Source organism: Podarcis filfolensis, assembly GCF_964270895.1.
Source record: "Podarcis filfolensis genome assembly, chromosome: 11".
Classification (NCBI taxonomy): Eukaryota; Metazoa; Chordata; class Lepidosauria; order Squamata; family Lacertidae; genus Podarcis; species Podarcis filfolensis.
The window spans coordinates 12,649,246-12,665,444 of NC_139613.1; the positions used below are offsets into that span (position 1 = coordinate 12,649,246).

The following is a 16,199-nucleotide window of genomic DNA, read 5'->3' on the forward strand; positions in this document are numbered from 1 at the left end:
GACCAAGCAACGGGAGCTCACCCCGTCGCGGGGATTCGAACCACCGACCTTCTGATTGGCAAGTCCTAGGCTCTGTGGTTTAACCCACAGTGCCACCCATGTCCCAACAGATCAGGCCAAAGGCCCACCTAAATCCAGCATCCTGCGGCCAATCAGTTGCCTGCAGGAAAAACTGCAAGCCAGACCCAACACAGGGGCACTTTCACCGCCATGGTTTCCGGTAACTGGCATTGTGGAGCTTTTAACACACGTCTTTTTCTGCCCAAAGGCCACATTTCCTTATAAGCAACCTTTTTCTAGGTCTAGGCTGGGGTGCGGTGGGGAGACACGACAAGCCAGAGTCTAAAGGACAGCAAAGGAATGGTCATGACCTTCCTATGTACAACAGTTACAATCCAGCTGTGCAAAGGTCAGAGGTTTAAACATATTTCCATCCTTTGTTCAAGGACACATTCCAGCCAGACAAAAGCAGTCACTGAAGGCACCAAGTTGAGCCAAGGAAGGGAAGAAGCCTGAATGCTGGAGGAATAGAACTGAATGGCCACATTCAGCCTGCTGGCAAGAGGTTCCCTGAGCTTGCGACAGATTCATTCCTGACCACTGAGCCTACACCGGTCCCTAGATCAGTAATCGATTTACAATATATAATTGATACGTACTAATTGATTTATATCACTAATAGATTGTGATTATTTTACTGTTAGGCTGCCTGTCAGTGTGCTTTTTATTTTATTTTTGTCAGTGATGTTTTGTGATGTGTTTCTAATGTTGTACACCACCCTGAGATCCTACAATAAAGGGCAGTATATAAATTGAATAAATATAAAACAACTTTTTCATCCTTCACTTCAGCACAAAAAAGGAGAGGGGCAGAGTAGGTTAAAAAGGCCACCTATAAGACTGATTGTAAACTCAAGGACCAGGGCTAGAAGTCACAACACCAAAGGAAAAGGGAGTGGGAGGGAAGAGGAAGAAAGCAAGCTTGGGGACCATTTTTTTAATTAACCAAAGTCTTACAATGACCAGCTGGAATTGAAAGCTGTCAAGAAAACAAGGCCGCTAAAGTTGCTGGTCTTTCAGTGGAGATTCGTGTTGGCCAAGCCTGCTTTAAAAGAAAAATGAAGTGGCATCTGGGCTTCTAAAGGTCCAGTCGTGACCGACTCTGGGGTTGTGGCGCTCATCGCGCTTTACTGGCCGAGGGAGCTGGCGTACAGCTTCCAGGTCATGTGGCCAGCATGACTAAGCTGCTTCTGGCGAACCAGAGCAGTGCACGGAAACACCGTTTACCTTCCCGCCGGAGTGGTACCTACTTATCTACTTGCACTTTGACGTGCTTTCAAACTGCTAGGTTGGCAGGAGCAGGGACTGAGCCATGGGAGCTCAGCCCATCATGGGGATTCGAACCACCGACCTTCTGATCGGCAAGTCCTAGGCTCTGTGGTTTAACCCACAGCTCCACCCGCGTCCCATCTGGGCTTCTACCAGGTGTTTAAACAACATCTTTGCAGCCAATCCACACTTTGCACCACCAGGCACACTTGCTTTTATGCTTCTGTTTGGACCATGCACATGGTTTACAAAGAGGAGCTGTGTATCTCCAAATACTTTGCAGTAAGGGCAAGGGAGACACACACTTACCAGTGTGTCCTTGGAACACGCCTAATGTGCATTTAGGGGAACATGCACCACTCCTTTGCACTCTGCGTGCTCTCCACAGGAAACACCAGGGCAAAAACGCGGCCAGCTGGCTGCCATGAAATGTGCAATCGACCCTGCTCTGCAGTGAACAGGACGTGAGTAGGACGTGAGAAATTCAGGTTCTGGTTTCTACTGAACCAAGCAGCTCGGTGGGTGGATTCTGGAAAGCCACCATCTCTCAGCCTAAGCTCCCTTGCCAGATACAGTAGTTAAATATAGCAAAAAAGAAGAAAAAAATCCAATTCACTTTTTTGGGAGGAACTGTTTGACCCCTCGGGGGTATCCCACAGTTTATTTGAGATACTTCCTAATGGAGATAGCTGCCATGTTCAAAATTCATCAAAACCTCATTCACACATTCTTGTCCAGGACCCAGTTTTCATCCACTTGACAACTGCCAATTGAGTGCAAGCACCGATGGGGGTGAAAATGCTGCCATTGAGCTGATGCATAAGATCCACAACAGCTCATTCACACACGGTGCCACTGCCCAACAATGAGCATGTACATCAAGCCTCAAGTGCTAAGCAGCTGAGTGACAAGGGATCAACACTTGTGCGAACCTGCCTACAGACGCTACTGGACGTGCTCATTCTCATCAAAAATCTCTTGCAGCTTGGCTAAAACGGTCCTCAAAATATTGCAGGTGTGTGGCAGCATACAAAAGGATTCTGCCTTTTCAAACGCAGTTCAGAAGCTTGTTCTTCAGGGCAAATGCCCAGAGATCAGGTATTCTCTTTGCAATGCGGCTTTGAAGCTTCCCCAAAGCCACGTGGCTCCAGGAGCCCAGCTGAAGTGGTGTGAGTGTGACTCTTTATTTGCAGAGCGTTAGGATTCCTAGGCTCACACAAAAGAGTCAGAATGAAAGTGGCGCCGTTTTAAAATAGACGTTTCGAAATTAAAACTGCACTTACTGGTTCCTGATACACATCTCCTTAAATATACAGTGGTACCTCGGGTTACATACACTTCAGGTTACATACGCTTCAGGTTGCAGACTCCACTAACCCAGAAATAGTGCTTCAGGTTAAGAAACTTTGCTTCAGGATGAGAACAGAAATCGTGCTCTGGCAGTGCGGCAGCAGCAGGAGGCCCCATTAGCTAAAGTAGTGCTTCAGGTTAAGAACAGTTTCAGGTTAAGTACTGACCTCCGGAACGAATTAAGTACTTAACCCGAGGTACCACTGTGTAACTAAACCATAAAGCAGTTTTCTCCTCCTATTTTCCTTTGCTGACTAAAGCCACTGTTGTTTCACAGGCCTACTGGCGCGATAAAATAAAAAAAAAGCATGCACAGCCAATGGACAGAGCTGATGTGAACTGTAGTTTAGCAACATCTGGAGGCCAAAGGTTTCCCCAACACCTGCTTCTAACCATTTGCAGCATGCTGGCTCTCTGGATGCTTTTACAAGTTCCTTCCGTCTCCACGCATTTTGGAAGGGCAAAGGCCCCTGCAACAGGCACATAGATCAGACGGCACAGCTCGCTGGAACCCGGTAATAATTTGCACCAGGTTCAGAAGTACAGCAGATGTGAATGGGGTTTGTGTGGAGGAAGTAGAACTATCAAGCAAAATTCAGAACATCTGGATGAAACATGGAAAGAAATACTGCAAAAAAGAAGAATTAAATGCCTGCTTTAAGAACCAGGTTCCTATTATTTGCCTTTATAAACCCAATGTTTCAGAAGAAGGCTTGAAGAGGAAGTCCACCCAATAAAACCACTTGAAAAGAGATATTCTGTTCAGATGGACTTTTTAAAAAATTACACAGTGGCTCTTACTACTGTAATTAGTCAAGGAACCAACCTCAGTTAATAAGGCCACTCATTCATGTGGGTGACACATCATTTCCTAATGTGAAAGACCAGTCATATTATCTTTCCTCCTCCACACGCAAGATAGATAACCTTCCATCTGCCACAAATAGGGCGTCATTCAACTAAGCTAAAATCACACACACACACCCCGCAGCCCTCGTTCTCTTAGATTCAAGTGGGTGGCTAGGGCAGCTCAGAACGGCCTTCGTGCAATGCTAGAGGCCTGGCTAGAAAGCTTCAAGGCCAAAGCTGCTACACAAAAGGATTGAAGAAAAAGAAATATGAATTGGCCCTGCTCTGTAGGCTGGGAGCAGCTAGAAGCCAGGTGGAGTCGCAGATCTTTGAAAAGTGTAGACTCGCACATGCTGGCCAGCTTCTGTTTCGACTTGAAATATTCATTTTGGGCGTCTCAGAAGTTCGTAAAGGCAGGAAGTGGACAGGAGGAGCGCCGGTCCAAAATGGTACCCATCGAAGAGGCGTCAGAACTGCGCTCTGGCACAGTCTGGCTTTATAAAGCACTGCCTATCCTTGTATCATCAGCAGCAGCACCAATCATTTTTCACTGGGGCTCATGGGAGTTGAAATATACTCGGAGTCGAGAGTGGATTTCATGCTCTTTATTCAGCTCATAGTGGTGAGGAGGAATGGAAGTTCCCCCAGAATGTCTGCTTTATATACAGTGGTGCCTCGCAAGACGAAATTAATTCGTTCCGCGAGTCTTTTCGTCTTGCGCGGTTTTTCATCTTGCGAAGCACGGTCGGTCGCAACTGCACCGCTTCAAGTGGTTTTAAGAAAAAAGGAAACAAACTCGCAAGACCATAGGGAAAATCGTCTTGCGAAGCAACTCAAAAAATGAAAAACTCTTTCGTCTTGCGAGTTTTTCGTCTTCCGAGGCATTCGTCTTGCGAGGTACCACTGTACATTATTTACACAACGGGCCCCACATGATTGGCTAATTCCGGGATTCTCCTGTAGGCCAATCAGGTTGCGGATTCACTTCCACCTGGACCTGGATTGGGTGGCTCCTGTGGACCAATCAGACTGCTGCATTCTGAATCCTATTGTTCTAGGACCAATCAGACTGCTGCATTCTGAATCCTATTGTTCTAGGACCAATCAAGACTGCTGCATTATGAATCCTATTGTTCTAGGACCAATCAGACTGCTGCATTTTGGATCCTATTCAACTCAGTACATAACAGGAGTTGTACTCCAAAACATCTGGAAGGTGCCAGGTTCGCAAAAAGGCCCTCTAAGGAACCTCCAGGCCTTTATGGAAGAGCTGCTGCTTTTCAAACAACCAGGAAGCCACCAGTGCACACCCTTTCGCCTTAAACAACGCCTCTGCAATCTCATCTCTTTCAGCGGGTTTGCACAGTGCAACTGCGTCAGAAGGCAAACAAGCCTGTTGACAAGGGACAGGTAGGCACCAGCTCCCAGCTCCATTTCCCTGGCCACAACGCCACTGACAGCAGGTTTTCCAGACGCCACCTTTGCAGCTTGGAACGCACAACCCAATACTTAACTATGAAGGATTTGCTCAGTCAGAGGGAACCAAGCTTGAGTACAACAGCACTTGAAGGCTTGCCTCCCCACTGCCAAACCCCATTACCTAAGAGTCAAAACACATACCCGCTGCCGTGCCACCAGCTCAGATTACCTTTCACTGCAAAGATCATGAAAAGCACTCATCACATTCAACTAGCAACAACGGCGCTTGTGCCGGCCGACTTTTTTGAGGCTAGCAATGGTGCAACTGTTAAAAGTCCCTGGTCTTTTGCTGGTGCATTCACTGCTCTGCCCGCTTCTGGCCCTCAGAAGCTGGCCCAGAAGGAAATGTGGCCCTCAGTCTGAAAATGGTTCCACATTCCTGCTTTTAACAGTCCTGCAGAAAGAAGGAAGCTCAAGCAAGCAGCTGCTTTTACCTCTGTCAAAAATTCCCATTTTTTTCTTGCATTTGGGTAGCCTAGAGAGAGAACAAGTGGGCTGCTGCAGTGTCATTTGGCAAAATGTAGCAGCTAAGAGACCGGGTTTGAATGCACACTTTACCTTTACAATGCCTTCAAACAGTGTTCAAAACTAGCCAGGTGCCGGGAGCATTTTGCACTGGGCTAGGGATGCGGGTGGCGCTGTGGGTTAAACCACAGAGCCTAGGACTTGCCAATCAGAAGGTCAGCGGTTCGAATCCCCGCGACGGGGTGAGCTCCCATTGCTCGGTCCTGCTCCTGCTAACCTAGCAGTTCAAAAGTATGTCAAAGTGCAAGTAGATAACTAGGTACCACTCTGGCAGGAAGGTAAACGGCGTTTCCGTGTGCTGCTCTGGTTCGCCAGAAGTGGCTTAGTCATGCAGGCCACATGACCTGGAAGCTGTACGCTAGCTCCCTCGGCCAATAAAGCGAGATGAGCGTCGCAACCCCAGAGTCGGTCACGACTGGACCTAATGGTCAGGGGTCCCTTTACCTTTACCTTTATCAGCCACTTGCGGACAGATGAAGATGCCTGGGCGCATGATGTCTCCACCATCTGGAGGTGCATGCCTGGGAATCGCTGCATCTTTATGTTTTCATACACTAATACCCCATCCTGTAGAATTCTATCAGTTATATTATATCCGCACAATCAGATTGAATTCCAGGAATCAAAATGCCTTTTCTGTGCAGCCTGAGCAGCAGCAGTGAACAACGGTATAGCTAATTGTTGAAGCTTGTCTCTACTTACCCCATACTGCCCTGCTCACAGTTGCAAAGAATGGTCCGTTTCACCATTAAGAAAAAGAGGTCGGAATAGGCCAGGATGTATGTGGAATGTCCCTGGATCAAGGGACTTTTCTTCTTCTCAAAGGTCTTAACCTAGCTGAAGGTTGTCATCTGAACCAGCCAGATGTTGAACTGAGAATCAATCACCATCAGTCCATCATTTGAAAAATAAGACTTTAGAGCTGTCTTCCCCAAAATGGCAACTAGACATTCAGTTTTGGCGACTGCAACCTTGCTTTGAGGAGCTTATATATCTGAGTTTCTAAAACTGCCTTCAAAGTGCACCACCCCAAAAAGGGGGGGGGATTCTGGGCACTGATGTGTGCCCCTCACAGAGTTACAATTCCTTTTTAAAAAAATAAAATAAAATAAAATTATACTGAAACTTTTCAGGGGGCACAAAGTGAAAAAATGAAGGGGGAAAACCAAAAAGGTGCTTGAAACTGTAACCCAGTTCTATATATAAGTACGATATATATATATATATATATATATATATATATATATATGTAATAGATTCTGGTAGGGAGCCATGTTGGTCTGACACAGTCAAAATATATAAAAAATTTGTCCAGTAGCACCTTAGAGACCAACTAAGCTTGTTCTGGGTATAAGCTTTCGTGTGCATGCACACTTCTTCAGATACACTGAAAAAGAAGTCACCAGACCCTTATATATAGTGGGAGAGTGGGGTGGGGTTTTTCTCAGGAGGATAGTAAGAGAGGGGTGATTGATGGGGGATAGGTGATGAGTCAATCAATTTTTGATTGGAATATATATATATTCCAATCAAAAATTGATTGACTCATATATATATATGCATGTATATGTATACATGTATGTATGTATCTAATGTTATTATTTCAATGAGTATACAATTATTAACAAGGCATTATAATTTTTGTAAACGCGTTCCAAGTATCATTATACTTTTCAATATACAGTCTTTGTCTAAAAACAATCTGTTCATATGTTGCAAGAGTCGTCATATCTTCTATCCATTGATCTAAGGGGGGCATAGTATTATCGTTACAGTGAATCAATATCAGTCTTTTGGCAGAAGTGAGGGTGCAAATAATCCATCTACGCTGACCAACTGTCAAACGCCATATTTCACCTTCTGCCATGAACTCCCTAGGTGACCTTAATACAGCACTTCTGTAAAGGTTACAACTGGATAATGCATGAAAAGTGCTTTGAACTCTTAATAGCGCTATGCAAAGTTTATTCTTTTTTAAATCACATATAATTAAAAGCCCAGAGCAATCGCATTCAGTAAAAAGCAACTGGGAGTGTTAATCGCTACAGACTAACGGCACCTTAGAACTGTAACACACATTAGCAAAATTTACAGTTATAGTAAAGGTGCGGGTTTAAGGTAGCAGAAAGATTAAAGGGAAGAGCTTCCCCTAAGAACAAAATAAGCAAGCATATATAGAAACACAGAAGGGACCCCAAAGGTCATTCAATCGACCCCCTTGTAATGTTTCAGCAAAATCCACTTCTGTGAAATTTGGAACTGCTGGTTATTGTCCCACTTGGAGCAAAGCACAGATTTCAGGCACATGTTAAGCACGTTTCCTCAATTTCAATTAAAGCTCAGTCAAAGACATTGGCTGCGTACACATTACCAGCTTAATACGCTGTGAGATTGTTCTTTTGCTCAATTCGGAGCAAAGCTGGTCTGGGATTAAAGGTAAAGGACCCCTGGATGGTTAAATCCAGTCAAAGGCGACTGTGGGGTTGCAGCACTCATCTCGCTTTCAGGCCGAGGGAGCCGGCATTTGTCCGCAGACAGCTTTCCGGGTCATGTGGCCAGCAGGACTAAACCGCTTCTGGCACAATGGGACACTGTGATGGAAAATAGAGCGGAAACACCGTTTACCTTCCTGCCGCAGTGGTACCTATTTATCTACTTGCACTGGTGTGCTTTCGAACTGCTAGGTTGGCAGGAGCTGGGACAGAGCAACAAGAGCTCATTGTGTGGATTCGAACCGCTGACCTTCTGATCACAGACCACAGTGCCACCCGCACCCCTGTTTGGGATACAATGCATTGAAACATAGCATTTCATAAGAAACAACAGGATATGTAGATCGTGGCCAAAGCTGCGTGCACACTGCTTCCCGAACCAGGAGTGGGAGCACACTGAGTAACAGGAGTGTGTGTGCACAGCCACCCTGAGGTCTTGTGCCATGAGGAGGTTTCAGTTCAAGAAGTGCAGGAAAGCCAAGCAGGCTGCTGGAGAAATGCTTAATAGAAATAAAAACTCATACGCCACGCCCTTGTCCACCTCTCAACGATAAGGACTCCATATCCAACAAAGTTCTAAAGAAAACCTCACAAGCCTTGAGAATGAGGTTGGAAAATAGAAGCCTCTTTCACAGGGCTAGCTGAGGGGAGAAGACAGTTTGAGAAACTAGAGGAGAGATTTCAGCACAACACTAATTTTAGGCTTTTGAGATAAGCCTGAAATGCAAACTACCATATTCATTCTATACCCACTTCTCTTAACCCCCCTTTTTTTAGAATAAATGGCAACTTTGTTCTTTTTAACCTTTCCTCTGCTTCATGTATTTTGCCAAAGTCTGCTTAAGACTTTGGTTTTTTAAAAAAGAAAATCTATATATAATTCCTAGAAGAAAAATATTTAAAGGTGACTTCTAACTACGGTTCCCAGATATGAAAAAGGAGAAAAGTAATAAAGTGAATTCCTTTACATTCTATGCCAGTTTGTATCTAGTTAAACAGTTGTGTTCTACATACACACAATATTTCTCTAGGTGTCATCCCACAACTGGCATTTAAATATATACAGAGATTATTTGCAAGATCAAGACCTTAGCTTTGGGATGCTGGAGTCTACAGAAGAACACATCAAACAACAAGCCCCAAGCTGTCTAGTTTGCACTTCATTTAAGGGGTTTTTTTGTTTTTTGGGATGTGTTGTGTGTGTGTGTGTGTGTGTGTGTGTGTGTGTGTGTGTTTGGCAGAAGACTGACATCATTGCTCAGGGCCTGGGACTGAACCCGCTCACAGCCTGTTTTCCCCCATGTGGAATTCCAACATCAAAAGTTCTCTCTACATATTAGGAGGCTCTACAAATTAGCTTCCTCGTGTGGGAAATGTTCAGCCTTACTGAAGAACACTAAGAATCGGCTCAGCAGCCGTTTCTCAAATCAGCTTGCTGTGGGACTCCTAAACACATTTACTCAGAAGTAAAACAACCCTTAATCCCTAGAAAGCTCGTTTGAAGTGGTGATCTCAAAGTGCAAACCTTTGCAGGTTCAGTTTGGAGTAAGATCCACCCAGCGTCATCAGATTTACTCCTCAGTCAGTGCATACAGGGTGGCAGTATTACAGTGGAATCCTGTTATGTTTACTCAAAGGTAAAGGTAAAGGGACCCCTGACTGTTAAGTCCAGTTGTGGACGACTCTGGGGTTGTGGCGCTCATCTCGTTTTATTGGCCAAGGGAGCCGGTGTACAGCTTCCGGGTCATGTGGCCAGCATGACTAAGCCGCTTCTGGTGAACCAGAGCAGTGCACGGAAACGCCGTTTACCTTCCTGCTGGAGTGGTACTATTTATCTACTTGCACTTTGACGTGCTTTCGAACTGCTAGGTTGGCAGGAGCTGGGACCGAGAAACGGGAGCTCACCCCGTCGCGGGGATTCAAATCGCCGACCTTCTTACTCCCAAGCAAAAGAGTATTGTTGATGTTTCAAATTCAGTCTATAATTTTTATTACGATGACCCACCCTTTAGCAGCAACTCCCAGGTCAAGTTATAATAATTTAAAATTCAGTATAACCAATAGTGAAAACAGACTGCAGTCACATGAATGGGCTGAGCCTTGAAGGCACATAGTTCAGGTGTGTCTGCATATACAGAACCCTCCATTCTGCAGTCAGGCAGAAGCACTCAAGGAGGACACAAAGTGGGAGTGGAAAGGGGTGTGATCTGGGAAGAGGGGGGTGTGGCTTACAGAGAAGGCGTGGCCTAGGAAGAGACCCAAGGGCCACATCTGGCCCTCTGGTCCTGAGATTTCCCCCTTCCTGATATTTGTAGTGCAGTTCTTGAGTGCTCAAAGTGATTTTCTTATATCTCCAGTTATTCTCACAGTAGCCCTCTCAGGTAGGCTGATGATATTAACCACTTATTGCAGCTTGCGTAGGTTGGACCTGAGTTGTTATTATGGTATTATTATTTATTACAATTATATACCGCCCTATACCCATGCTTCACAAGATAAAATCGCAAAAGAGTACATTGGTACTTTGGGTTACAGTCGCTTCAGGTTACAGACGCTTCAGGTTACAGACTCCGCTAACCCAGAAATAGCGCTTCAGGTTAAGAACTTTGCTTCAGGATCAGAACAGAAATCATGCTGTGGCGGCGCAGCGGCAGCAGGAAGCCCCATTAGCTAAAGTGGTGCTTCAGGTTAAGAACAGTTTCAGGTTAAGTACGGACCTCCGGAACGAATTAAGTACTTAGCCCGAGGTACCACTGTATTGTTGCATGCCGCCCCAAACTCTTCCAGGCTCTTACTCAGGGTTCGTTTTCCTCGGAATGAGGGGCAGCGGAGACTGCAGTGTCCTTAGGATATGAGTAAGTTATACACATATATGCAGCCCAAACCTACAATGGAGGGGCTCACAGCTTTAACACCCCAAGAGAGTCGTGCTTCTCTCATAGCTGTAGCCTTAATTTCAAGTAGGAATCAGGCATGGCTCTGTCTCTCCCAGCCTGCAGCATCCCACTTTAAGGTTCACACACAACTCCCAACTCTGCCTTTGTCTTTTCTAACTACCAGCAAGTTGCCATTTATATCTTGCTCCCTAAAGAAGTTTTACTGGCTCAGTCATCCTCCTTTTCGTGGAATTAATTAATGATGAAAAACTAGAAGGCAGTGACAGGCCATATACCATATACATGTGTCTTTCAACACACTTTATATTCTTGCAACACACTTCAAACAAAAATAGATATGAAGGGAAACCTTTTACACACTAAAAATTGGCTAGTGCTTTCACTGATTATTCAAATGAGTAAAGCTCTCAGCACTATGAACACCACATATTTATAGCACTAAGATCTACCCAGATCGTTTTCGTATAGCAGTATTGCACATTTTAATAACCATCAAGATCATTGGCTTCGATAAGCCAACTTTTGGGGATTGTAAACTTAATCAGTGTTTCATATCTGAAGGCTGGGAAAATCCATTTCTCCTGTGCTACATGGCCTTAGGGATGTATTAGGTACACAGCCTAATACACACATCCACACAGCGAACTCATATGTGATATTAATGGGGAAAGTATGTACTGCAAGCCTAAAAGAAATAATTACAAAATGTGTTTGAGTTCAGATTGCAACACACTAATAATACTGTGAACTTGCCTTGTATCTATTGGACTTGCGTAAGATTTCCTTCATAACTGAAGAGTTTTGAAAACTTCTTCCTCCATTTCACTTGCCTTCTCATCTCCGCGACTCAGGGAAGACAATATCCTAAGCATAGTCAGGAGACTAGGGAGAGCTGAATCAGCACCAGGACCAAAACTTGCATTGTTTTCTTTTGAATTTGTGTGGCCCTGAATGCTACACACTTACATCCGCCTTGCAATCTTTTCTGCAGTCTCGGGCAAGTCACAGCCTCTCAGCCTCAGCTTCCTATCTCTGAAATGGGCATAACTGTGGTCTATTGTGCAAGGCTGAGAAAAAAAAATAAAGGTCAGCAAGCTGGAAGCTCTGTTCCAAATAATTTGCACATAAGCAAGGAAATAGAAGACAAAGCTCTTGTGCTTGAAGGTTTCTACCAAGGTAGCAGGTTCACGACTGTGTGAACGGGACGATGGTCCAGATGGGCTCTTGGCCTGATCTGGAAGGCTCTTTTATGTTCCTTTTTCAGTTTTAGCTTTTTTTGTAAACTGCTTGGAGGTTTTATTACAATCAAATGGCGCACACATTTTGTTGACTAGAAAGCTAAACAGACTGGGCCTGATCAGCTTGGGGATGGGAGACCATTGGGGGGGCACAAAGGGGGTGAAACTACAATGCAACTGTGCTCCTCAAAGGCAGAGGGGAAGAGCAGGATATATATATTTATCTGCCCAATTAAATCTTGTTCCTTTCTGGGAAGGTATCTTCTATCACATGTGGTGGACTTGTGAAGAGGTAAAGGCTTTCTGGGAAATGGTATATAATGAGTTAAGGGGAATGTTTAAAAATACTTTTGTTAAGAAAACAGAAGCCTTTTCACTGGGTATAGCGGGTGAAGAGATACCAAGGGAAGATAAAAGACTGTTTATGTGTGCAACAACTGCGGCAAGAATTCTCTTAGCCCAAAAATGGAAACAACAAGAAGTACCATCGAAAGAAGAGTGGCAGATGAAGATGGTGGACTTTGCAGAACTGGTGAAGCTGACAGGAAAAATCTGAAACCTGCATGATCAAGTATTCCAAAAGGATTGGAGTAAATTTATACGATATCTGGAAGATTATTGTAAACATTTAACATCATTATCAGGGTTGTCTGAAGACTTGTAATGAGAAATTTCCTACCTTTATATATTTAAATTTTGAGCTATTTTGTAAGGAGTGTAATTAGGACTGGAAAATGCACAAAATGCAATGATACAAAGTTAATTTTGAAAGCCATGAGGCAGGAGGCAAGGAAGTCGATAGGCTGTAAAGAGCCAGGGAGGTAAAGTGGATAATAATGATGTGAATGTATATTATTAAATGGAAAATAAATAAATAAATAAATAAATTTACACACACACACACACACACACACACACACACACACACACACTTTTGTTCCTTTCTTCCATAGTGCTCAAGGCAGTGTTTTCACCCAACAATCCCGTAAATGAAGCTGGTAGACCTTGACTTGCTCAGGGCAACCAGCGGCGGTACAAGACATTTTGCCACCTGAGGCAAAACTCCCCACTGTTTTCTACACGATGGAGCTGGGGGCCTGAGGCTCTGAAAGGGCCTCCTCTCAAAGAAAAGCCTCAACACTTCACCAGGTGGGGCGGCAGTGCTTTCCACCTGGCGACGCAGCTTTGCCAACTCACAGGCGTTCCAGAGAGATTTGCCACTGGTTTTCCTCTGCTCTGAGGGGCGGTGGGACACTGTGCTGCTCCCTTACCCGGGTTGCTTCGGTGGCGGCAGTGGGCCTGAGGCCCACCCCACGAATGCTGATATTCTGGTCCCAAGTTGTTAAGGGCTTTTCCAGGTTAAGGGTAAAGGGACCCCTGACCATTAGGTCCAGTCGTGACCGACTCTGGGGTTGTGGCGCTCATCTCGCTTTATTGGCCAAGGGAGCCAGCGTACAACCTCTGGGTCATGTGGCTGGCATGACTAAGCCGCTTCTGGCGAACCAGAGCAGCACACGGAAACGCCGTTTACCTTCCCGCCGGAGCGGTACCTATTTATCTACTTGCACTTTGATATGCTTTCGAACTGCTAGGTTGGCAGGAGCTGGGACCGAGCGACGGGAGCTCACCCCGTCACGGGGATTCAAACCACCAACCTTCTGATCGGCAAGTCCTAGGCTCTGTAGTTTAACCCACAGCGCCAGGTTAACTTGGTCCTTTAGCTCAGGCACATCCAACTTCCAAGAGACTGTGATCTACTCCCACTATATAAAAAACTGGCAGTGATCTTACCATTGGATTGGCCAGAGTTGTCAAGCTTTTTTGGGGGAAGGATGAGCCAAAGGTGTTGAGCTTTTTGCTTTTTTGGGGGGGTCAGGGCCCTGCAATTGACCATGACCAACCAGGGACACCCAGCGATCAACTGGTAGAACGCAATCGACCTGTTGGACACCCCTGCTTTAGCACCCAGTGCAGCTTCCTCAGGTGAAACAAAATGCGCGCTACGACATTCCACAGAGTAACCTCACTGATGCCCTTTTAAAATGTGTTTAAAAACGGAGGGATTATTGCATTGTTTTTGTTTTTATTATGTATTTTGTGTTTTTTGTTTTTATTATGTATTATGTGATTTTATGTTGCAAACCGCCCTGAGACCTGCGGGTGTAGGGAGGTATGCAAATTTAATCAGTGCTTTTTTCCCCCTAATAAAATGTTTAGAGGTACTCTCATTTTGACTCAAGAAAATCACCATTTTACAGTTCAAATTTGGAAAAATACAGTAAATGGATAAAAGTACAAAAATTCACAAAATGTTTAGGGGTATGCATACCCCTGCGTCCCTTTGAGGAAAAAAGCACTGAATTTAATTAATGATAATAATACTTGCACATCATATGTGCACTGGAAATGTTGGAGGGGGGGTTGAGGTCTAAAAAGCCCCAGTGACATTAGGACATGATGCAAGTTGAACTGGACTTTTACGGAAACCAGACACAACCACTGGTTGTGGCAGAGGTCCTGCGTCCTTCCTAATGCCTGGGTCAACCCTAAAGCGAGGCATTTGTTGAAGACCAAAAAACGAGCTTTCCAGAACTCTTATATGGCTGGAGGTTTTTCAACACAGAAAAAGAAGAGGGAAAATAAAGCAAAAGGTGGTGGGAAATGAAGCAAGGCTTCAGAGTGCAATGTCCTTTGCTGCTTATTCCTTTGGGAATAAGTACCATATTTTTTGCTATATAAGACTCACTTTTGCCCTCCTAAAAAGTAAGGGGAAATTTGTGTGCGTCTTATGGTGCGAATGCAGGCTGCGCAGCTATCCCAGAAGCCAGAACAGCAAGAGGGATTGCTGCTTTCACTGCGCAGCGATCCCTCTTGCTGTTCTGGCTTCTGAGATTCAGAATATTTTTTTTCTTGTTTTCCTCCTCCAAAAACTTGTGCATCTTGTGGTCTGGTGCGTCTTATAGAGCAAAAAATATGGTATTTCACGGCACTCAAACTTCCCCATTAAACAGACCGCCAGGAATATAAAAGCATGCCAACCGCTGCATGTTAGCATCCCTGCACGCTTAGGACATCATTCCGGTCTCCCATTTCGAAGCAGCCTTTCTCACCAGCCTGCCACACACCACGGGCAAAGATGAGAGCGGGTGCCTAACGCTGGCCAATCACCGGCCAGCACATTTGCATACGGCTGGTGGCACCCCGGGTCAAACAAAGGCAGTAACCCGGAAACGGGGGGGGCATGCAGAGAGAGAAGAGCGAGCTTTGATGGTGAGACATAGTTCAGAGACAAAAGGCCTGCTCCTTTTCTTCTCTCTCTTTTTTTTTACTCCTTCATTTGGACAGACATTTGTCAGCTCCCTCTTGTTCGGCAGCCACAGCACAGGCGCCTTTTCAAACAATCTGACAGTTGTGAAAGAGCAAGCAGGATGAAACATTCCTTCTCCCAAGAGAGGGGGGAGCGAAGCAGGGAGAGAGAGGAAGCTAAATGCCTTTGCTTGTTAAATGCACTCGAACAGCACACAGTAAACAAAAGTGATAGCATGGCCTTTTGGCTACAGCTCATTACGAGCCCTAGGAATTTGGGCAATAAAGCGAAACTGAACTGATAGCATCCTCTAAAATTACAAAGTGGTTTCTGTCTCCTCCTTTTCCCCACCTTTACAGAAGATGGAGGCCAGTCCTGAAATTTGGCTACATCACCCATATAAAAGAGATCTGGACAGCACCCCTGGGCGTGTTTTCATCACAGGGAGATGGGAGGGGGAGTTCGCAGCGCAGTTATTTAATGCTGAGCTTCCATTAAGGTTGTAAAACCACTTTCCATTCTCTCCTCTCTCCCCCCCAAACACGGAATTTGTAAGAACGTCTGGCGTCATGACCCATTTCTACAATACAAACAGCATTATCTCCTCCCTTCCCCACCCAATTTCGGCTTCCGCGGGGTAAAAAGAGCATGTGTCTGACTCTGTCGATTGCCTGTCATTTCGGACAGACGGTACCTAAAGGAATAAAGGGCCATTTCACACTTTGCACAGAAT

The 16,199-nt window shown here is 45.1% G+C and overlaps 1 protein-coding gene across 1 annotated transcript in view; it reads right to left on the bottom strand.

Moving 5' to 3' along the window:
* Positions 1–16,199, bottom strand: part of MBD2 (methyl-CpG binding domain protein 2) — a 56,894-nt gene that overhangs the window by 28,390 nt on the left and 12,305 nt on the right. The window lies entirely within an intron of this gene.